Below are 22,787 nucleotides of genomic sequence, written 5' to 3' on the forward strand. Positions count from 1 at the left end.
TTCTCTTGCCTCAGCCTTCTAAGCAGCTGGTATTACAGGCGTGTGCCACCACAGCAAGCTAATTTTTTTGTATTTTTAGTAAAGATTGGGTTTCATCATGTCGGCCAGGCTAGTCTTGAATTCCAGACCTCAGGTGACTCACCTGCCTTGGCCTCCAAAGTGCTGAAATTATATGGGTGAGCCACTGTGCCCAGCCTACAGGCCAGTTTTAAGACTAACTTTTACTGGGACCTTGCAAATCTCTTCTTTAGCATTTTAGTCATCCCTTTTGCAAAATGAGAGATTTGGACTAGATGTCCCTTCCAGCCATGATTCTAGGTTTCCATTGTTCCACATAGTCACTGGATGAAGAAACATTGCCAATGCAAAGACTGAGCAGCCATGAAAACTCAAGTTATGTCTTGCAAGGCTTGCAGGTGCATATGATATAGGCCTAAAGCCTTTATTTCCAGTCTTAGGTAGCAGGGAAATGTGTGCATCTGTGAGTTTTGCTGAACAGCATGCCTCCACTCCCCGTCTCCCCACACCATGCCACGTCTTGGCCATTCAGAGTCAGGGCTTGTTTCTCAACACACAAGACTCTCACACTTGTCTGATGCTTTGGCTCATCCTGTTCCTTTGCCAGAAGATCCCCTTGCTTCTCTACCTGGCAAACGCTCGATCTTTTCATTTTGCCTTTTAATTTTACATTTTGACATAATTTCAGACATGGAGAAAAGTTGCAAAATAAGTGCAAAGAATCCTCATATACCTTTACCCAGATCCTCAAAATGTTAACTTTTTTACCATATTTCTCTCTCTCTCTCCCTCCAGCTCCCAGAAGTTTTTTCTGAGGCAGTTAAGCATCAGTTTCAGACATGATGCCCCTTTACTTCAGGTACTTCAGTGTGCTCAACCTGAAAAGTCAAACCAAGATGTTGTCTTACATAATCAAAATGTAAATGTAAAAATCGGGGAAATAATGTTAATACAGTACTGTCCTCTAACTAGATCTGGATGTTATTGTTCTTTTAATGGGGTACAGTTCCTCAGCCTTTCTTTGCATTTCATAACACTGACAGTGTTGAAGAGATAAGTTCAGTATTACAGAGTGTACTTCAATTAGTGTTTGATAGGTTCCTCATGGTTATATTCAAGTTAGGCACTTTTCATGTGAATGGCACAGAAGTGATGTGCTGTTTATCTCAATCAATCACATCTCGCTTTTTTTTAAGTGAGTCATTCTTTAATCTCCTCCACGCCTACTCCCTTCCTAAGAGATGAATAACCACTGTTAATGATTGGCATTCGTCTAGTATTTTGTCTACACACTTACACACATACATATGTATACATAGGCACAATTGTACCCTTTAAAAACATAACAAAAATGAGTACACTATACACTTACTGCTCTGCAATTTACCTTTTTTCATTTTAAGTGTATGTCTTTGGGAATCTTTCCATGTCAGTACATGCAGATTCCCTTTATTCTTCTAAAAGTGGCACATATATATATATTTATTATTCCCACCACCACCACCCCCCTCCCAGAGACTAGGTCTGGCTGTTTCCCAGGCTTGTCTCAAACTGCCCACCTCAAGCAATCTGCCCACCTCAGTCTCCCCAAACAACAGGCAGGAGCCACCGTGCTCAGCCAAAAGTGGCAAAATACTTTTTAATAGTATAAATGTATTCTTGTTTAGGTTGTTCCCTACTAACGAATATTTGTTTCCATTTTTCTATCACAATTTCTGTACATACATTTAAGAACATACCACATTTATAATTGTGATAGATGCTAACAAATAGCTCTCCTAACACAGTTTTCCAGTTTGTGTTCTCATCTTCTGTGCATGAGATAATTGCATTTTTCTGTTAGTGACATGGAGCACCTATTCATGGCCTTTGGGTTTCCTGTTCTGTGAACTGCCTGTTCATGTTCTTTGCTGTGAGAATGCTGAATTGTCAGTCTTTGTCTGACTACTTATTTCTCCAGGTCTCACTCAGTTCTGTTCCTCTGCAGTGGCTTCTCCATTTCCCCTAATCAGCCACCATCCCCTGCTCTGCTGTCCCATAACACTGTTCACACTATGCCCAGGCCTTCATTTACAAACCATTCTATACAGAATGTACTCATTCCAAAAGTTTCCACTGTGAGCCTCTCTGCGCTTGGCCTTGGTTGGAGAGACATGAGCCGGTCATCATAGACTCCATGCTAAAGTTCAGTTTGGAAATGCAGCTTTGAGCATAGAAAAGAGCATGAGTTTTAGATATAGACATAACTTGTGTTCCAGCTTCAGCACTTCCCAGCTGTTTCATTCAGAACAAGTCACTTAATCACTCCAAGTTTCCCTTTCCATACTAGTGAGGCAGGGCTAATCCCTCCCTTACAGAGTCACTTGAGGCTGGACAAGAGACAGTATATCTGAAGTGGTTAACAAGGGCCCATCACACAGTAGGCTTGCAGTAAATGAATGGTAGCTGAAAGGAACTGTTAAGAGGTCAAAATCAGTTAGTTGTCAGAGGTTCTAGGAGCCACTAATAAACTGGAAAATAAAAAGGAAGAGGTAGCTCCTTTCTTTGCAATGCGAAGGATATGGATGAGTGCTGCTTGGCCAGATCCTGCTACGGAATATCCTCTATCTTTTCTGCTCTCTGCAGCAGATGTCTGCTTTGTCCTGGCCCCTCATCCCAATTCGGCTGCTCATTGTTGATGTACTACTGCCATTGCCCTGGGGAGAACAGGTGCTTCCCTTCTCAAATAAATTTTGGTCTCTTTAGAAGATGCTCTGTAAGAAAGATTTCAGGATACTTGTGCATGTCACCATCCATGATTTCAAGAAGTAGGGGCTGTGGATGGTGGTTCAGGAAGATTGCTTGAGCCCAGGATTTTGAGACTAGCCATGGTGAGACCCCATTTCTACAAAATATATTTTAAAAAATTAGCCAGGTGTGATGTGGTGGTGCATGCCTGTAGTCCCAGCTACTTGGGAGGCTGATGTAGGAGGATCTCTTGAGCCCAGAGGTTGAGGCTACAGTGAGTTCTGTTTATACCACTGCACTGCAGCCTGAGTGACAGAGTGAGACCCCGTATAAAAAAAAAGAGAGAGAGACAGAGAGAACTTGAAGTGGAAATGCTATGTGTGTGTGTATGTGGAGAGAGGCTCAGAGACCTGGATTATAGACAAAGCTTTGCCTCTGCTGGGTGAGTCCTGGCAATCTTCTTAGCTTCAGTTTTCTCATCACTGCATCTCATGATTTCTAAAGGTCTTCTAAATTTGAATTCACTGTGTAAAGGCATGGTGTGTGAACACTACTCTCTTTAGTCAGAAATCTCCATATTCTTGGACACCAGCAGCTCCCATGACCTGTTTTAATGTCATGGAGAGCACACTGTGTTCCACTTATATGGTCATGACATGGTTTTTCCACTGAACTGACAGCTGGTGAATCCCAATATGGTTCTTGGGTTCCTAGAGCCTACCTTTTATTGAGTGCTAGGCTAGGCACTGTGTCAGCTTGTGAAGATACAAAGATAACATGTCAGCTTCTGTCTTCATGGAGTCAGTCCACAGTCCAGCTAGGAAACAACTGTAAGATAAATACCACTGCCTTGATGGAGGTTTGTCCAAAGTGTACAGAATCCCTGGGAAGGAACGCTTGTCCTGTCCAGCTGAGGTTGACAGTTTCCCTGAAGACCGCAAAGCAGAGGTCAGCTGATGAGTGTCTTTTATGGCATCCAAAGGACTCTAGTTTTTAAGACATAACCTATAAGGTTTGACTAAAACATTCTGAGCATGGCAAAGCAGTGTAAATCTTTGTTGAATGCATGTGTGACAGTGGGAAGAGGGGACATGGTAATTAGGAGTACAGTCATATGTCGTTAAAGACCAGGATATGTTCTGACAAATGCATCATTAGCCAATTTCATTGTTGTATAAACATCATCGAGTGTATTTACACAAACCTAGATGATATAGTCAACTACACCCCTAGGCTATATGGTAGAGCATACTGCTCCTATGCTAGAAACCTGCATGTTACTGTACTAAATAATATAGGTGATTATAACACAATGGTAAGTATTTGTGTATCTAAACACGGAAAAGGTAAAATAAAAATACAATAAAATAATCTTATGGGACCTCTTATGTGCAGTTGGCTTTTGACCAGAATATCATTAAGCAGCACATGGCTATATTTCCTAAATTGTGGCCTTCTGTGTTACTTAGCCTTTCTACATCTGTTTCCTTTTTTTTTTTTCTTTTTGTGAAATGAGAATTTTAAAAATCAACTTCAAAGTGTTGACCAGGTTTTGTGACTCACACCTGTAATCATAGCACTTTGGGAGGAAGAGGCGGGAGGACTGCTTGAGCCCAGGAGAGTAGGAGTTGGAGACTAGCCTGGGCATGGAAATACCCCATCTCTACAAAAAAATAAAAACTAACAGGTCACAGTAGGGTGGGCTTAAAGTCCCAGCTATGTGAGGGGTTGCGATGGGGAATCAATTGCCGGGAAGGTAGGTTACAGTGAGATGTTATAGTGCCACTGTACTCCATGCTGGGTGACTGAGCAAGATTCTATCTCAAAAAAAAAAAAACCCACAAAGTGTTGTTGAAATTTAAAATATTATCTATAATAGATATACAGGAGTAATCCTGGCATTTAATAAACGCTCAATATTTTTTAAAAGGTGACATTTGTTTTACACAATACACATTACCTAAACAAGCAATCCAGTAATCTATGAGCTGCTTCTATGCCTCTTTCCTTATCTGCTAAATGGTTCTCCAATTTTACCTCTTCATAATACCCTGTCCTTCTCCTTCCCAGAACTTGCCATAATGTTAATTAAATGCTCTAATAATAATAATTATTATTATTATTATTTGAGACTCCGTCTCACTCTGTCACCAGGCACGAGGCTGGAGTGCAGTGGCACGATCTCAGCTCACTGCAACCTCCGCCTCCCAGGTTCAAGCAATTCTCCTGCCTCAGCATCCAGAGTAGCTGGGACTACAGGCATGCGTCACCATGCCCAGCTAATTTTTGTATTTTTTAGTAGAGACAGGGTTTCACCATGTTGGCCAGGATGGTTTCGATCTCTTGACCTTGTGATCCACCCGCCTCGGCCTCCCAAAGTGCTGGGATTACAGGCATAAGCCGCTACTCCTGGCGCTTTCTTCTTTTTTTTTCAGATGGAGTTTTGTTCTTGTTGCCCAGGCTGGAGGGTAATGGTACAATCTCGGCTCACCACAACCTCTGCCTTAGTAGAGAGGAAGTTTCTCCACGTTGGTCAGGCTGGTCTTGAACTCCTGACCGCAGGTGATCCACCTTCCTTGGCCTCTCAAAGTGCTGGATTACAGGTGTGAGCCACTGCGTGGTGGCCTAAAATTTTTAATTTTTATTTACTTTTTATAAAAAGATTTTGTGAAAATTTTTATTCTTTATCTTATTTTTTGAGACAGGCTCTCAGTCTGTCACCCAGGCTGGAGTGCAGTTGCGACCATGCCTGGCTAATTTTTAAAATTTTTTTGAGATAGCTTCTTGCTATATTACAGAGGTTGGTTTCAAATTCTTGGCCTTAAGAGAGCCTTCCCCCTTAGGCTCCCAAAGTACTGAGATTACAGGTGTGAGCAACCTTGGCAGCCCAGCCAGGCATTCAAACTTTACCAGTCCCAAAGCATGAGACTTCAGTCAGCACCATACCCATGTCCATTAGCAATTGCTTAAAGGCACTTGTTCTTTTCTTCCCTATACAAGCATCACCCTTTATCTTTGTGTTCCTAAAATTTGTGATAGAAACAACAACGTTAGCCAATGAATAGGCTGTTATTTTATTTTGTTTTTTGTTTTGAGACGGAGTTTCGCTCTTGTTACCCAGGCTGGAGTGCAATGGCGCGATCTCGGCTCCCCGCAACCTCTGCCTCCTGGGTTCAAGCAATTCTCCTGCCTCAGGCTCCCGAGTAGCTGGGATTACAGGCATGCGCCACCATGCCCAGCTAACTTTTGTATTTTTAATAGAGACGGTGTTTCACCTTGTTGACCAGGATGGTCTCGATCTCTTGACCTGGAGATCCACCCGCCTCAGCCTCCCAAAGTGCTGGGATTATAGGCGTGAGCCATTGCGCCCAGCCAGGTTATTTTAATGTAAATTACTGGCATATAATTTAGCAAGAGCCTGTTTTTTTCTCTTTTTGTCTTTAAAAATTCACTTGTAGCAGGGTACAGTGACCCACGCCTGTAATCCCAGTACTTTAGGAGGCAGAGGTGGAAGGATCAATCTGTTCAAGCCAATAGTTCAAGCTGCCTGGCCAAAAAACAAAGAACTCACTTGAAACTGCTTCTAAGATCATGTATTAAGGGGAACTTGAATTGATGCTCCCAGGTTGCATTCCTGAGACTTGGCCCAAATAAATTCTCCATTTATATTAACTTTGCCTCAGTTTTTCCTTTAGATTGACAGTTATTTCTAAAGTTGTACGGATGGATTTACCTTGAGTATTAAAATAAGATGTGAGAACGGCAAATGAAGCCAGAGGCTCTCATCACAGTCTCGTAGCCTTCGGAGGCTTCCAAAGGACCATCATTAACTCCAACATTTAGCAGGAGTGCAGCTCTTCAAGATTCACAAAGTGTTAAATCTGTTGCCTGGAATTCCAGAAAGAAGGGAGGAAGCGATCAGTGTGAACTGTGTTCAACTTAAACATAAAGATAAAAGCGATCAGCCTAAGATCAGGAGCGCCAGGAAGAAACTTGAAGCCATGCGCTCTCAAGGAGGCGTTTCCTGCTCCAGGGTTGCCCTGGTCGGCGGGCCAAGCAGCCAGCCGCGCCGACCCTCATCGCGATCAGCTCAGCTCCCGCGCCACGTAGCACTGGGACCTTGACTTCCGAATGCCTGGGAGAAGGAGGCGAAACCGGGCCTCAATCCCGCCCGGGTCCTCATGGGAATTGTAGTTTTCTTCGCAGGAGTAGAGGGAAGGAACTCCCCGGCTTTTGCCCGGTAAATAGCATCTCTTTCGTACAAGTCATTCAAATTATACAAGGAGCCTACGTAGCTTCAACAGAAGATGGGAAGGGGAAGGGGCAAAGTCAGGAAGGCAAACCTAAATATTATGGGCGGGCAGAAAAAGCCAGTACGCATGTGCAAAACGCCGCGGCAGGTAGGCGGGGACGGAAAGGCGGTGCCGAGAGCTGTGTTGTGCCCGGAAGTGCCTTCCTTCCTCCCGGGTCTGCGCGGACGGGGCCTCCTTAACTCATTTGTCCTCGCCCCTCCCCGTCCTGCTACGCGTTTTGGTTCCCGGTTGGTGCTTCCTGTTTGCAGCCGTTGCAGTGAGTTTGTGAGTGACGTACCCCGAGCCGCTGGCGGCTCGGGACCCCGGCCTACCCTCCATTTCGCCTGCCGGGCTGTGGAACTAGCGCGTGCCCCCTCGCAGGCCTCAGCGTCTCCCGTCCGCCTCTCATTCGTGGCGGGGTGCAGCTCATGGCCCCTCTGCGCGCCGCCCCATGCAGCTGGGCTACGGGTCTTTGGGGATCGCCGTCTCCCTGGCCCTCCAGGATCTAAGGCCGTGGTTCAGGAGCTGCTGGGCGTCCAGGGTCTCGGTGGGGGTGGCGTATCTGCCCTTTTTACATCCCCACAAGGCCCCCCTGTCTTGTAGGGAGGCCAGTCAGTGAAGCGCGGAGCCCCGGCGTGTCGAGAGGGAGTCCAGTCTTTGAGGACCGACTGGTCCTGGGCCACCTCTCGCCTCTGCTGTCAGAAGCAGAAGCTACAGCCGTATCCAGTATTTCGGGAGCTGTGTCCCTTTCCTCATGCAAAACAAGGAGACTTGGACTGTGTTTACTAAGGCGCCCCTTATCCCTCCCATTGTGTGAGCGGACAGATGCCTGCAACTTTGGGGAAGCGGCCGGTGCTGTGGAAAAGCTGTGGCTGGGAGTCAGGAGGCCTGGGTTCTAGCCGTGGTTCCAGCACTGACTCGCTGGCCACTCCAGAAAGCTCTAATTGAGGCTGAATTTACGATGATTTCAGATTACACGGTTGAATTAGGGGCTCCATTAGGGCCTTTTTAGCTCAGTGAATAAGATCCTCTGAGCCCGTTTCCCCAAGTATAGAACGAGAGCGTCAATTTGATGACTTTTCAGGTCCCCTCAAAAGTTTTTTTTTTCTTTATTTAAAAATTTTTTTCCTAGGACTGTTAGAGAAATGACTTTGTGTTTTGAATGCTTAGGCAATCACAAAAACTTTTAAATGGATTGTATGTATATTTAGGAAAGTATTATGCTTTGGAGACAGTTTAGCTTTGCTGCTTTCTAGAGCATCTGAGAATGAGGAATAAACTCAGGAAGGATCGCAACTGAGGATGATTATTAAAGTTACCGGGTAAGAGACTGGATGGCCGAAGGAAAAGGGCTAAGGGAAAGATGAAGGAAATGTTTCCAGATAGGATTAGTTCTCCTAAAAATCATGTATGTATCCCAAGAACAGCTGGGCTAATGTGACTAAATTTAGCTTAATTTTTTCCCACTGAAATACTGTGCTCTGTATTTTGTGACCTTTGTTTTACACATTTGGATATTCCACCCTGGTCAGATTGATTCAGAGTGGCCGTCGCATTTGAAAAATGGGCAGACATTTCAACCCCTTAGTCAATTGTGTTTCACCTGTCACTGTCAGGGCAGCTCACTAAGAGTAAAAAAGAAACTTTACGTCACTTTCCAATGCAATTTGGACTGAAAATGAGGCTGTGGATTTAAATTGGCCTGAGATGGACGCCTGTGTCATCAAGAAGGAACATCTAGGAAAGCTAAAGGTGCTTTGGAAGTAAATAAGAGCAAAAGGTCAGAGTGACAAGTAGGTGGACTGAGAGAGCAGGATTAATGAAAGATTGTATTAATTGGGGCCCGCATGGTGGCTCACGCCTGTAATCCAGCACTTTGGGAGGGCAAGGCGTGTGGATCACTGGAGGTCAGGAGTTCAAGACCAGCCTGATGAACATGGAGAAACCCCATCTCTACTAAAAATACAGTTAGCCAGGCGTGGTGGCGCATGCCCGTAATCCTAGCTACCCAGGAGGATGAGGCAGGAGAATGGCTTGAACCCAGGAGGCAGAGGTTGCGGTGAGCCGAGATCGCTCCATTGCACTCCAGCCTGGGCAACAAGAGCTAAAACTCCGTCTCAAAAAAACAAACAGCAAAAAACAGAATGTATTATGTAACTTCTGAAAGCTTAAGTAAACCTTAAATTGTCTAGTTCAAAACAATTCAATGAATGAATACTGCTCCCTCTTTTGAATGAGAATAACCTTTGCAGTTATTCTATAGTTGTTTTATATTTGTTGGGCTATTTTAATGCTTAGGTAAGTTTCATTTACATGATATTTTAGGATCTTATATAGGAAACATCTTTTCTAGTCATGGGATTGATAAAGTCCTTGAGTACTAACTTGGAAGATTCTTCGATTATCAATTGACAGAAGTGTGTTTTCCTTTCAACTAAAAAAGTGTCATTCATGGTTTTTAAACTCTGCTAGGAGGATATTTGTGACGTGAAATGGATATTTGTGAGGTAAATTTAGGTGTTAGAACTAATGCAAATATTGTAGTGAAGGAAGGTTTTATTTTTTAATTTTAAATTACTTATTTGAAAATTTTATTTAAAAATTTTAGCAAACAGTTGGTTGAGCATCACAGAAATGTGATTCACTTCTTGCTAGTCCTTATCCAGCCGTATAACCTTGGATAGGCCTCCTGTCTCTTTGTACTTCAGTTTCCTGATGTGTAGATTGAGGAGTCTGTGTGAGATAATCTGATTTTGTTATCTAGTTAGTATACTTGGGAATCATGTACAGGGATCAGAAAGCTGAGAAAAAGCCTTCTGAGTCCAGAATGTGTGTATGTGTGTGTGAAAAACATATATATTGTCCTCTGAGAATACACCTTTTTAAAATAAATTCATTTGAATGTAATTAAAGCAGTAACATAAACCAAAACAGCCTCAGGCAGACCTTAACCCTGGCATACATAAGCTACCTAAATAAGAGAGCATGTTACGCCAAGCACAATTTTCAAGTACAGACGGTACAAAATCCTCTTAAAGGCCATAGGGGCTAAATTGTTAAATTCATTTTTCTGCATTTCAGGGAAAGAGATAAATCCTTAGACCCAAGGAAGTCAGTTTTTATTATGGTTCTGTAGTTTATTTTTGGCATACATTCACAGGTGTGCCTATGGCTCTATTCTTAATCCTTTTCCTTTGGGATGGCTCCAAGAGTAGTACAAATTTGTAACTCTGTAATTTAGCTCTTTAATTTTTTCTGTGCTGCACTGGAATTGTGTTTTATCTTAAGTCCACACTGGATCCTCAGGATGGATCCAGTGAGGATTTTGAAAGAAGCATAATTCCTTTGACTTCTTCTAGAATTAATTTACCTATTAAATAAAAAGGAAAGGATTCGTCTTTTATTTCAATTCCTCAGGCTAACATTTCAATATAAACTGATAAATGCTGTGAGCATTATTCAGAAAGCCACATTCAATTTGTGTGACAGTAACAGCATAGGAAGGACAGTGCAACAAGGGCACAGGTACATGATACCTCTGCGAAGAAAAGCGCTACAGGTTGGTTTATTTATTCTGCAAAACAAACAACTACAGTAGGAATGTAGTACGTTTTTGGCTCTTGTCCATTTGTTTCTTGGATTTAAGCTGGTTCTGTGACCAGAACTACCATCACCATACCCTGACATTTTGGGCAGAAATTTGGGAGACTAAGATAACGACTATTTTAATTTTATGTGTATAGCTAGAAGTTGAAACAAGAATACATTGGCATTGTTATTGCTCTCTGGGCTCTCCCTGATTTTTGGACACACGCTTACTTTTCCAGAGCTCTCATTTTAATCAGTAGTCCATGATTACCTAATGGAAACATCTACTGTGTAGAGTTTTGGTTGAGGATATGAGAATTTCTAAGACTTTGGAGTAGTTAAAAGACAACAGAGAAATTTATCCCATCATAATTTCTGTATTTTAAGCACATACTAGATTTGTCAGGGCTGAAGAACAAATGGCTGGTGTTGTAATTCATCTATGAATTCAACAAACACTTAGAGATGGCCCCCAAAATAGCAGTTATTCCACTTGGCTTTGGCGATTCATTGTTTAGCAGAGTGCATATAGTTCCTGCCTTCTTGGGATTTGTGATCTGTGCTTCTGGGATAGTTACATTGAATAAGTAATTAGAAATGTGATGACTGTTTTGAAAGGTAAAGTGCTATGGAAGCCTATAAAAGGGGCACTTAATTTAGTCTGGTGGGAAATGATTTTGAGTTTAAAAAATGAAGGCTGAGAAGAATTTAATATGCTCACAGTACAAAGTACATTGTTTCACTTTATGTATTTATTCCCAAAGTTGAGGCTTTCTCTCAATTTTAATTAGGTCTTTATTAAGTTTGTATTTTGTACACATTTTTATAACTAGCACAGATGTAAACGGCTTTATCAGTTTGTGTTTTTTTAATTTTGGAATTGGGGTCTTGCTCTGTCACCCCGGCTGAGTGCAGTGGTGATCATAGCTCACTGTCACTTTGAACACTTGGGCTCAAGCTATTCTCCCTCAGCTTCGCAAGGTGTGAGGTACATGAGAGTACTCCATCCACCTCTGACATTGGCCCTGTGCTCTCATTCAGCCAATTCTGTTAGTACTGCCTCTTACCAAAATATTTGCTTACCCACAAGTTAGATAACAAGCATGGGGAATGCCTGGCGCACAGCATGTATGGAATGAGTATTAGGATTTCAGTAATGCCACATTCAGAAAGCCAAGAAAATATGAAGAGCCGTACATATAGGGTAAATTAGGAGAGAATTTTGAGAGCTACATCATCAAGGATTAAAATTCTGCTGTTAGTTTTGTCTCTGTGACATGTGGTCATCTAGTCTTAATGCTTATTCCTTCAAAAATGCATTCTTTTCATTTTCCTCCCTTTATACCAAATACTCATTCTCTTGCACTAGTTTCTGAAATGGTCTTCTGTTATATCTGCCCCATATGCTGTTTTTAAAACTGATATTGAAATGCTGTTTTACTCATCGTACCTTATTGCTCCAGAATTTTTAAGAGCATCCTGCTTCCCCAGGAAACAATGACATTGAATGTAAATCATGCTTGGAGCCCCTGGGATTGGCAAATGTTTTTATAAGAAGCCAGATAGAAAATATTTTGGGCTTCTAAGCCATGTGATATCTTAACTACTCAACTCGGCCCTCGTGGGAAAGCAGCCTTAGATAATACCTATGGGGGTGGCTATTGTCAATAAAACCCTACTTACAAAAACAGGTGGCTGGCTCAGCCTATAGTTTGCTAACCCTGAGAACTTGGCAGCAAAAAGAAGAGATAAAATAGTCGTTAGAACATAGAGCACAATCAAATAAAGTTTTTTCCATATAGGTGAGATCTGATAATGTGTTTAGGCAGAAAGGAGAAAACTTGTGAAGAAGGCGAGACTAAACCTGTTGATATTTTTGCTTGGGGGCCAGGTTAGAGATAGGATCAGTTGTTATATTTTGATGATTTATTCCTAAAAAGGAAGAGAGACACCATTAATAGCTAAATCATCAAATACTTATAGAGGAGAAAGAATGAATTCAGATGCATTGAGGCAGTTGAGAGTACCTGTGAGGATGTGTTTGATTTCCTTGGGAAAATGAAAGAAGAAGTAGGAAGAGGGCAGAGGATAACTGGAAGCTTAAAATGTGGAAAGGATGTTTAAGTGCTGTGGGGAGTCCTTTCAGGCAGTGGTTACCAGTGTTTTGTGTTTTTTGTTGTTGTTGTTTTTGAGACGAGGTTTCGCTCTTGTTACCCAGGCTGGAGTGCAATGGCGCGATCTCGGCTCACCGCAACTTCCGCCTCCTGGGTTCAGGCAATTCTCCTGCCTCAGCCTCCTGAGTAGCTGGGATTATAGGCACGTGCCACCATGCCCAGCTAATTTTTTGTATTTTTAGTAGAGACGGAGTTTCACCACGTTGACCAGGATGGTCTTGATCTCTTGACCTTGTGATCCACCTGCCTCCGCCTCCCAAAGTGCTGGGATTACAGGCGTGAGCCACCGTGCCCGGCCTACCAGTATTTTGAAGATGACAATTTGTTTAACTTCAAAACAATTTGTGGACCACCCCATGATTGTAGTTATGTTTTTAGTATTCACCAATGGATAATATGCATATTAGAAAAAGCTACTAGTCAGTTCTCTCTTAGATAACTTTGTATTTTATTAACCACAAAATTGACTGCACATTTGAAAAATGTACATGAGAGATAGTCTTTATGTAATGCATTTCCCTGGGTACCCACTGAGATAACTAATTTTGCAGCTTCCCAGGAGGCTGAAAGCTCATAAGTTAGAAATCATTGCACTCTAATGAATCCACAATAAGAGAATAAACAATTGCTCAGAAGTAGTATTCTGTCAAAATTAAAATGGACTTGTAATGAACTCACTTTGAAGGATTCCGTAACTTTTCATCCAGTAGTACTTGACAGCTTTGAGCAAGATGACAGAAACAAAGTGATCTAGGGTTAGGCATAACATTATATAGAAGGCCAGAATAAACATTTAGCTTTTTCTGTCTCTAAATTACCTTTTCCTGAGAAACTGGGTGTGAACCCAGTTTCATTAATTATTCTGCAGATGAACCACATCCAGGCATTGGGGAGGTGGAGGACGTAGAACAGCTAAATCAATGTTTGATCCAACACTTTCATCTCATTACAATGAGTTTGATTTTTCTTTTCTTTTTATTTCATGGAATACATGAGAATCTCTTAACTCTTGGAGTTTCCAAGGAGTCATACCTCGTGACTTTAGTTGGTGGAAAAGAACAAAACTAAAATGTTGTATGGCCAAAGCCACAAAGGGAAGGATCTGCAATTTACATCCTTGGAGCTACCATCTGTACTGTACTGTTGTGATCTACTGATTGGCATAGGCAGAGTAGTAGGGGTCAAGTGACAGAATCTGTGCCAACAGTCTCCAGGTTCAGAACGATTCAATACCCTAATGGTAGCTCTCCAGCAACCAGCACATGGTGATTGTACCAACTTGTTGCTCAGTTACAGTGCAGGGCCAGTGATTGATTGGTTTAAGTCAAGGCCATGGTTGAGATTATTTGTCTTTAGTCTAATAACAGTAGAATTTGAGTCTCCAGGGAAGGAGCTACTTGACCAAATTAAACTAGTAGCAGATAGAGTGCAAATGACAACATATTATACCATCAAGATGTTCTTAGAGCAGTGTCTGGATGGAGCTGTTATACTGCCATCAGTTGTGACTGATATTGTTGTATTGAAGGAGAAAGAGAAGCTTGTTTAGAAAGCACTTTGAAAGCTTTTTGAATATGGGTATGCCCTGTGTCACCCTGTTATGGTTGAATTTTCTCCTTGGAAATTCCCAAACTTGGCAGCAGTCTTGAACTCTCAACTTCAAGTGATCTGCTCTCCACGGCCTCGCGAAGTGCTGGGATTACAGGCATGAGCCATTGCACCCGGCCAGGCTTAGGATTTTAAAAATATATTCATTTTGAAAATGGAAGAATATGACATTTTTGAGTTGAAGATACCTTATTAGTTCCTAGTTTGTGAATTTTATGGTATGTTAATGTAGAGCTCCTTCAGTATGTATAATCTGGAACACAGCCCCTTTAGTTTGTCAGCCTTTGGTACATAGGGGATACCTAACAAATTATAGGTAAATTTAACTAGAATTCTTCCTTTGTGTATAGAGTAGAGCTCTTCACATAGTATTATTTTAAGTGAAATAATGGCTTAAGGTAAATTCTTTTGAAATTGAAATTATGGCTTCAACAACTTAGGGCAGAAAGCCTTCTGTTTTATATCAAATCCCTTTTCTCCAAAAACATGTACATAAAAGTTTTGGATATAATCCTACAGGATGAAGAACTCATCTAGAAGCAGTTGCTGTATTCCTGACATTTATTAGGCACTCAACCAAGACTTGATAACTAATTAAAATTTGAGTAGAGTGGGTTACCTATTTGAATTTTAGGTGATATTGATATAATTCACATATTTTATTTGATCTGGGTCTTCACATATACAATTTTTTATTCCTGTGTGGGTTAATTTCAAACTTGCCTGGCTGATATATACTCATCCCTCAAATATCAGTTTAAAAGGTCACTTCTGAATGAGGTGTAATGGTCATAGGTTCTCAGTGGTTTTTGTTGGGTCTGTTAGAACTCTACAGTGCTTTGACTTTGGGTAACTTAATTATTGGTTAAAAAAAGATACATTTTAAAAATTAAAGTTATAAAGCTAAAATTGGAGAATGGATAAACTTAATTTAATAGGCAAATATTTTGATAAAAGTCTTCATAACTACACGAAAGGTTCATGATCATTGTGGCAAACATGGGCTTATTATCTTCCACTCTGGTTTTTTCTGTTTTTTGTTTGTTTGTTGTTTTTCTTTTTCGAGGAGGTCTCTCACTCTGTTGCCAAGGCAGAGAGCAGTGGTGCTATCATGGCTCACTGCAGCTTTGACCTCCCAGGCTCAAGCAATCCTCCCAAATAGCTGGAACTATTGGCATGTGCCACCACACCCAGTTAATTTTTGTATTTTTTGTAGAGATGGGATTTTGCCATTAGGGTATTGCTACAACCACCAGTGTGAAATCACAGGCCCATATGGGAGATAAAACAGCCCTGGGAGATAAAAGTTGAGTCCAGCCTCTTCCCCCATTTTGCAGATGGAGACATTTAAGGCCCAGAGAAGGAAATGGAATTGCCAAAGGTTCTACAGTGAGTTCATGGGAGGGGCAAGACTAATGAGAAAACACACATCTCTTGGGCACTCACTGGGCACTGTGCTTTGCATACATGATCATATCCCATCCTCAACTCTGAGGCTCAGAGACACAGGGAGTTGCCCAGGATCACACAGTTAGGAGATGGCAGAGCTGGAATTTGAAAGCCGGTCTGATTTTCCACACAGATCGTTTGACCACTGACACTTTAGGGTTGCCTAAAACCCAGGCCCCGTCTCCCCGCTTCTCTCAGTCCACTCTATCCCTGTAGTCCTCTGTTATGTTACATTGACTCCTAAAGAAAAAAGATCCAAATGGACACAGTTCTAGAGGAGTTTCAAAGCACTTGTGTCTTCCTGCACATCATCTCAGGAGATCCTGACACCAGACCCAGGTTGTAGCCTGGGCAGAAATAGCAGGAACTCTTGGGTTTCCTTTAAGACTTCATCACTGTATGCAAGAGCTGAGCAAAGTAGGCAGGTTAAGAAATTCCTGTGGTAGGAATGGGGACCCATGACCTGCCAATAAGGAAGAACAAACATATAGAACTTGGCCAGGGAATCTTTAATCCAGAAGAAAAAAGTGTATCTTCTCTCTTCATATGTTTTAAATAGAATAATGAGATAATCCTGAATTTTATTTTATTTATTTATTTTTTATTTGGAGATGGACTCTAGCTCTGTCGCCTAGGCTGGAGTGTATTGTTGCAATCTCAGCTCACTGCAACCTCTGCCTCCTGAGTTCAAGCAATTCTCCTGCCTCAGCCTCCCAAGTAGCTGGGACTATAGGTGCCCACCACACCTGGCTAATTTTGTGTTTTTAGTAGAGACAGCGTTTTGCCGTGTTGGCCAGGCTGAGATAATCCTGGATTTTAAAAATTCAGCTCTAGTGTTTATATTTTAATTTATTCTTAGAAGTGTAGAAGGGTCTGGAGGAAATACAAAATGTGAGTCTTATTTTATGATTTGCTATGGTAAGCCACATTTAATCCCTTTCTTCAGTGAAAGGATTTGCAAAGGATACAACACAATGTACCTAACTGTTGCTTTCATTGTATTTTTTTCCAGATTTTTATTTAGTTTATAATGTTACAACAGTAAGGGAAATTAAAAGGAATGAAAATTATCCATAATCCTAGCATCCTAACAAATGAACTGTTCAGTGTTCCTCTTACTTGCAGGCAAAATTTACATAGGTGATTTATGAGTGTAGTTAAAGCTTCGTATTCGCTCAGCTTTCTCACTTGACAGTTTATCATTATAATGCCACAGGTCTTCTTAATTATCATTTAAAAATAAATGTTTTAATAATTATCGTAATGGCTGCTTAATACTCTTTTAAGTGGATATATCATTGCCTAGTATTATATATTTAGAAGGACTCCAATTTTTCACTATCACAGATAATCCTAAAGTACATGTCTTCATACATATCACATTCTCCTATTTTTGTCATTTCTTTAAAATCCCCAGATCTAGATTTGCTGGGTCAAAGGTCCTGAATGCTCGCATGGCTCTTGATATATACGGGCAAATCGCTTTGCAAAAGGCTTTTATACATTTACTTTGCCTCTGGTAATGGATGAGTAGAATAGTCTCATACTATGCTTTTGCCATAACCGAGGGAAATCTACCAAGAAATGAAAGATAACTTGATAAGCCACATTTTTAACTTCATTTACAAATGGCTTGACAGACCTGTTGCAGGGTCTCTATTCTCTTGTCTCTGTTGCTGTCATAAATTAAGTGCCTGTACCAAAAATTTGGGAAAGTGACAAAGCAGTTATTATACCATTTTATAGCTGAGAAACTGATTCTCAACTCAGGGTTTTGTCCGATAGGCTGCACAGTGAGTAAGTGGAAGTAATATCATCAGCTGTTATGAACCAAAGATGATGCACTGGTTTATTACAACCTCCTGGAATGTCTTCTGGATTTTGAAGCTGGGAAAGCATGTTCACATCAGGTATTTTTGTAACTTATTTTCAACAGGCCTTATAGACATTTTAGCCTCCAAATTGCTACTCAAAGCATGGGCTTACTTTGGAGGAGACTGGGTATATTTTGTTCGCCAGAGAATCTGTGACTTTCAGAGCTGGAAGGAACATCAGATATTCTCATTATCCTGGCTTATTTTGGAGATGGATAAACTGAGGCCCAAAGAAGAGAAAGGATTTTGCCAGGTTCATTCATGGAGGTGGCCGCAGAGTTAGGATCTACTTTCTGATTTAAAATGTTGCCTAGGCCGGGTGCTGTGGCTCACATTTTTTTTTTTTTTTTTTTTTTGAGACGGAGTTTCGCTCTTGTTAACCCAGGCTGGAGTGCGATGGCGCGATCTCGGCTCACCGCAACCTCCGCCTTCTGGGTCCAGGCAATTCTCCTGCCTCAGCCTCCTGAGTAGCTGGGATTACAGGCACACGCCACCATGCCCAGCTAATTTTTTTTTTTTGTAATTTTAGTAGAGACGGGATTTCACCATGTTGACCAGGATGGTCTCGATCTCTTGACCTCGTGATCCACCCACCTCGGCCTCCCAAAGTGCTGGGATTACAGTCATGAGCCACCACGCCTGGCCCTATGGCTCACATTTTTAATCCCAGAACTTTGGGAGGTCAAGGCAGGTGGATTGCTTGAGCTCAGAAGTCGAGACAAGCCTGGGCAAAATGGTGAAACCCTGTCTCCATGAAAAACACAAAAATTAGCAGGGTGTGATAGTACGCACCTATAGTCTAGCTGTTTAGGGGGCAGAGCCAGGAGAATAACTTGAGCCCAGAAGGTTGACGCTGCTGTGAGCCATGTTTGCACCATTGCACTTCAGCCTGGATGACAGAGACACTGTCTCAAAAATAGATAAATCACAACAACAAAAAAACTACTTTAAAACTTGCCTAGATCATGTAAGTGGACAACTTGTGTATTGTGAGATATTCAAAGATGAATATTTTTTCTTTTTTTGGTGGGGGGGGTTTGAAGTCTCACTCTGTCACCCAGGCTGGAGTGCAGTGGCACAATCTTGGCTCACTGCAACCTCACCTCCCAGGCTCAGGCGATCCTCTTATCTCAGACTCCTGAGTAGCTGGGACTACAGGCAAACGGCACCAAGTCCAGCTAAATTTTTGTATTTTGGTAGAGATGAGGTTTCACCATGTAGTCCAGGCTGGTCTTGAACTGCTTGCCCAGGCTCTGTTCTTGGCTCCTGAGCTCAAGCACTCCGCCTACCTCAGCTCCCCAGAGTGCTGGAATTGCAGGCGTGAGCCACTGTGCCTAGCCCTTAAGTGAACAGTTTTTAAAAACAATGAGAACTATTTGAGAAACACTGGATACCTTCTGTTTCTTTTGGAGCTCCCTGGTGAAATAGTCTGGGTAATACTATGTTAATATGAAACAGATTTTTTTTTGTTAAAGGATTTCCCATAGTCTGATACCCTAAATAACAATTTTTTATTAATTATTTAGTTTTAGTGTTTTGGGAAATTTTTTTTTAACTTTGAGCATATATGTTCTTTTTATTAGATTTTATTTCTAGCATGTGCGGTTTATTTATTTATTTATTTATTTTTTACCTGGTAATCAGTGTCACTGTATACTTGCCAGAGGTATGTGTACACTTAATGATATATTTCTTGGTGATTGTTCCACACTGGTACTTTAAGAGCTTCCTTGTTGTTCTTCATATATTTTTCCTACAGCAGGTATTCTGATCAATATGCATTTGAATGTCCAATTGGAATATAGTCTCTACCCTCAGTCTCCTGGAAAAATGAAGTGTGTTCATTTTGACTGCTAAAAGAAGGGAGCAGGTGCACTGGGAAAACATACAAAGTTTGATTGGAAACAGTGGTGCCTGTGATTTCAACACTCTGAGAAGCCGAGGTGGGCTCATCACTTGAGCTCAGGAGTCTGAGATCAACCTGGGCAACATGGTGAATTCTCGTCTCTACTAAAAATATAAAAATTAGCCAGGTGTGGTGGCGCATGCCTGTAATTGCAGCTATTCCAGTGGCTGAACCATGAGAATCATTTGAACCTGGGACACAGAGGTTGTGGTGAGCCAAGATCACACCACTGTACTCCAGTCTGGGTGGCAGAACAAGACTGTCAAAAAAAAGAAAAAGATATAAAGTGTGGTAGGCAAGAAGAGGAAAGAGATCATCTCAGCTGCTTTTGGATATTGGAAGTGAGCTCAGACCCGAAAACTGAGAAGCTGCCTGTTGCAGGTGAGTCTGGATGATGGACAGTGACAATCAGTTATTCACGCGTGAATCTGACCAACATGAACATTTAGATACTGAACACAAAAGCTTGATTTTCATTAGCTATATTTGTTGCCCATATATTGGAACAGATCTTAAAGTGGAAGTCAGATGTGTATTATTAGATATCATTTGGAGTAATGAGTATATTTTCCTAATCTTTCCAACACCAACCTAACAATCCATCTCCAAAAGCATGCATACTAATTAATTTGTTTTTCATATAGTAATAAGATTAACAACTTCGAATTTACACGGGGTACTGAGTCATGCTCAAATAAAACAAGTTCTATTGAGAAAAATGGAATGCAATAGCATCATGTCCCACCCGGCAATCCAGGTTTATGTGTGTTTGTCTGTCTTTGCTACATGTATTTTTGTCAGGATCTCACTGTAAACAAGATGGGTTCTTTCATGTTGCTTAGGTAAATTTGTTTAATGAACCACAAAGTCACTAAATATTGCACAAATCTGAGTGCCCTGCAGTGTGGCTGGGAATCTTTTAAGCTGCTTCAAAAAATGAAACGTGTTCACCAAAAGAACCACATTGGGAGAAAACACTCAACATATCAAGGCTCTTAAGATATACAGCCTGGCTTAATTCTATCCTGGGCAATAGATTAATTTGTGGTGGAATGGCATGTAACCTTGCACAATCACTCTACCTTGCCTAGTCTGGGCCTTAGTTTCTTCCTCTCAACTGGATAGTCAGCCAAGTCTGTGAGTGTCCTACATGCTAATCATCAGAATCAACTGTGGGTGGAGGGAGGCAAGTGAGACCTTTAAAATACACATGGGGGCCAGGCACGGTGGCTTACACCTATAATTCCAGCACTTTGGGAGGCCAAGGCGAACGGATCACAAGGTTGAGAGTTCCAGTTCAGCCTGGCCAACATAGTGAAACCCTACTAAAAATACAAAACTTACCTGGGGCTGGGCACGGTGACTCACAACTGTAATCCCAGCACTTTGGGAGGCCAAGGTGGGCAGATCACTTGAGGCCAGGAGCTTGAGACCAGCCTGGCAACATAGGGAAACCCTGTCTCTACTAAAAATACAAAAATTAGCCCAGCATGGTGACACACTGTAATTCCAACTACTCGGGAGACTAAGGCACAAGAATTGCTTGAATCCAGGGGGCAGAGGCTGCAGTGAGCCAAGATCATATTACTACATTCCTACCTGGGAAGACAGTGAGACTCTGTCTTAGAAAACCCAAACAAAACACATGGCCAACCTATCCTAAATTCCAGTCCTACTAGACCCCAAAACCCCAATCTCTGAGGTGTGGGGGTGTAAGAATTTGTACTTTTAAAAACAAATTTCTCATGTGATTTGATGATCATCAAGGTTTGATATCCTCTGGACCAGACAGATTACCACTAAGATCTTTTCCAGATTTCATGACCATTAATACTGATGATTCTAAAAACTCATCTTGGAAAATACTATTGTGTGTCTGGATGGAAGAAGAGCACTGGTAAGGGAAGCAGGAACCTGGCTTTGAGCTCTAGGGCTCCCCACAAGCTCTCCAGGGGACTCTGGAAAAACCACTTCACTCTGGACCTTAGTTTCTTCATCCACAAAGTAAAGGCATTAGAGCAGGTAGTGTCAGGGCCCTTCCACTCACATTCTGCAGCTTAATTCTGATTTGTTTGGGATTCATTGTTTGGACATAAACCACCCTTATGTGATAGTCGAATACAGAGACTGGTCAGGGAGGCTGGTTGGGTTCATCTGCTGTAGCCTACCTATTCTTCCTGAGGCCCAGGGAGTCTCTTCTACCTTCTACCCTTGGTGGGTCCCACCCTATCCAGCACTTTCAGAGGGGCTGAGGGTATGTTCTGGCCCAGCGCCAAGCACTTCCTCACACCTCACTCCTTTCCTCCATTTAGGACTCAACTCATTCCAGCTCTTCCTGTTCCTTCAAGACAAGATCTATGAAAAATCCCTTGATACCTTATCCCCCACATTACCAGCCCAGAGATCCCCTACTCAGCAAATCCTCAAAAGTATCTGAGAAATGAATGAATAATTGCATGGGTGAATGTCATATGAACTTCCTTCCAGCTCTAACATTCAATACCTCTGTCCTCAGAGGGTTCATCCTCAGTGAGGTAAAAGAGGACAATGTCTTGTCAGGTCTACTTATTGTATAGGACCATGCAAAGAGTGGGCCCCTTCGGCCAAACATCGAGCCTGTCAGTTTTACGAACTTCATATAAATGGGATTATATTGGATGTATTCTCTGTGTCATGCTGCTTTTTTTTTTTTTTCTTCAAGACACAGTTTCACTCTGTCCCCCAGGCTAGAGTGCAGTGGCACAAACTTGGCTCACTAGAACCTCCGCCTCCCAGGTTCAAGCGATTCTCATGCCGTGGCCTCTTGAGTCACTTGCTGATGACAGGTGTATGCCACCACGCCCAGCTAATTTTTATATTTTTAGTAGAGACAGGGTTTCACCATATTGGCCAGGCTGGTCTCAAATGCCTGCCTCAAGTGATCTGCCCACCTTGGCCTCCCAAAGTGCTGGGATTACAGGCGTGAGCCACTATGCCTGGCCTGTGTCTTGCTTCTTTCAACCAACATTATATTCTATATAATAGCAATTCTATATAATTGCTAGGATGCAGGTTGTCAGCATTCACTTTTAATTACTCTATATACATGTTTAATACATATTTAATTATGCATTTAATTAAACTACATAAAATGCTTTATGCATTTTCAGTA

General features: G+C 41.8%; 1 protein-coding gene and 1 long non-coding RNA gene across 22 annotated transcripts in view; one reads left to right on the forward strand and one right to left on the reverse strand.

Annotated features, from left to right (window-relative positions):
* Nucleotides 1–1,632: 1,632 nt before the first annotated feature.
* Nucleotides 1,633–6,859, reverse strand: LOC144582538 (uncharacterized). Its single transcript, XR_013535434.1, has 2 exons — nt 6,479–6,859; nt 1,633–3,673 (listed from the first exon to the last, which is right to left on the reverse strand). It is a non-coding gene; the product is annotated as an uncharacterized LOC144582538 (long non-coding RNA).
* A 336-nt stretch (nt 6,860–7,195) lies between these two features.
* ZCCHC7 (zinc finger CCHC-type containing 7) overlaps nt 7,196–22,787 on the forward strand; it is a 264,591-nt gene continuing 248,999 nt past the window's right edge. For 6 of the 21 annotated variants that reach the window (XM_078372414.1, XM_078372398.1, XM_078372378.1 and 3 more), the window contains exons 1-3: nt 7,196–8,359; nt 17,642–17,766; nt 19,490–20,017. The gene's annotated coding sequence lies outside the window, so the exon portion shown is untranslated. The remainder of the gene's footprint in view (nt 8,360–17,641; nt 17,767–19,489; nt 20,018–22,787) is intronic. The other 15 variants (XM_078372422.1, XM_078372462.1, XM_078372420.1 and 12 more) reach the window with 10 other exon arrangements.

The sequence above is a fragment of the Callithrix jacchus genome, chromosome 1, assembly GCF_049354715.1.
Source record: "Callithrix jacchus isolate 240 chromosome 1, calJac240_pri, whole genome shotgun sequence".
In the NCBI taxonomy this organism is placed as follows: Eukaryota; Metazoa; Chordata; class Mammalia; order Primates; family Cebidae; genus Callithrix; species Callithrix jacchus.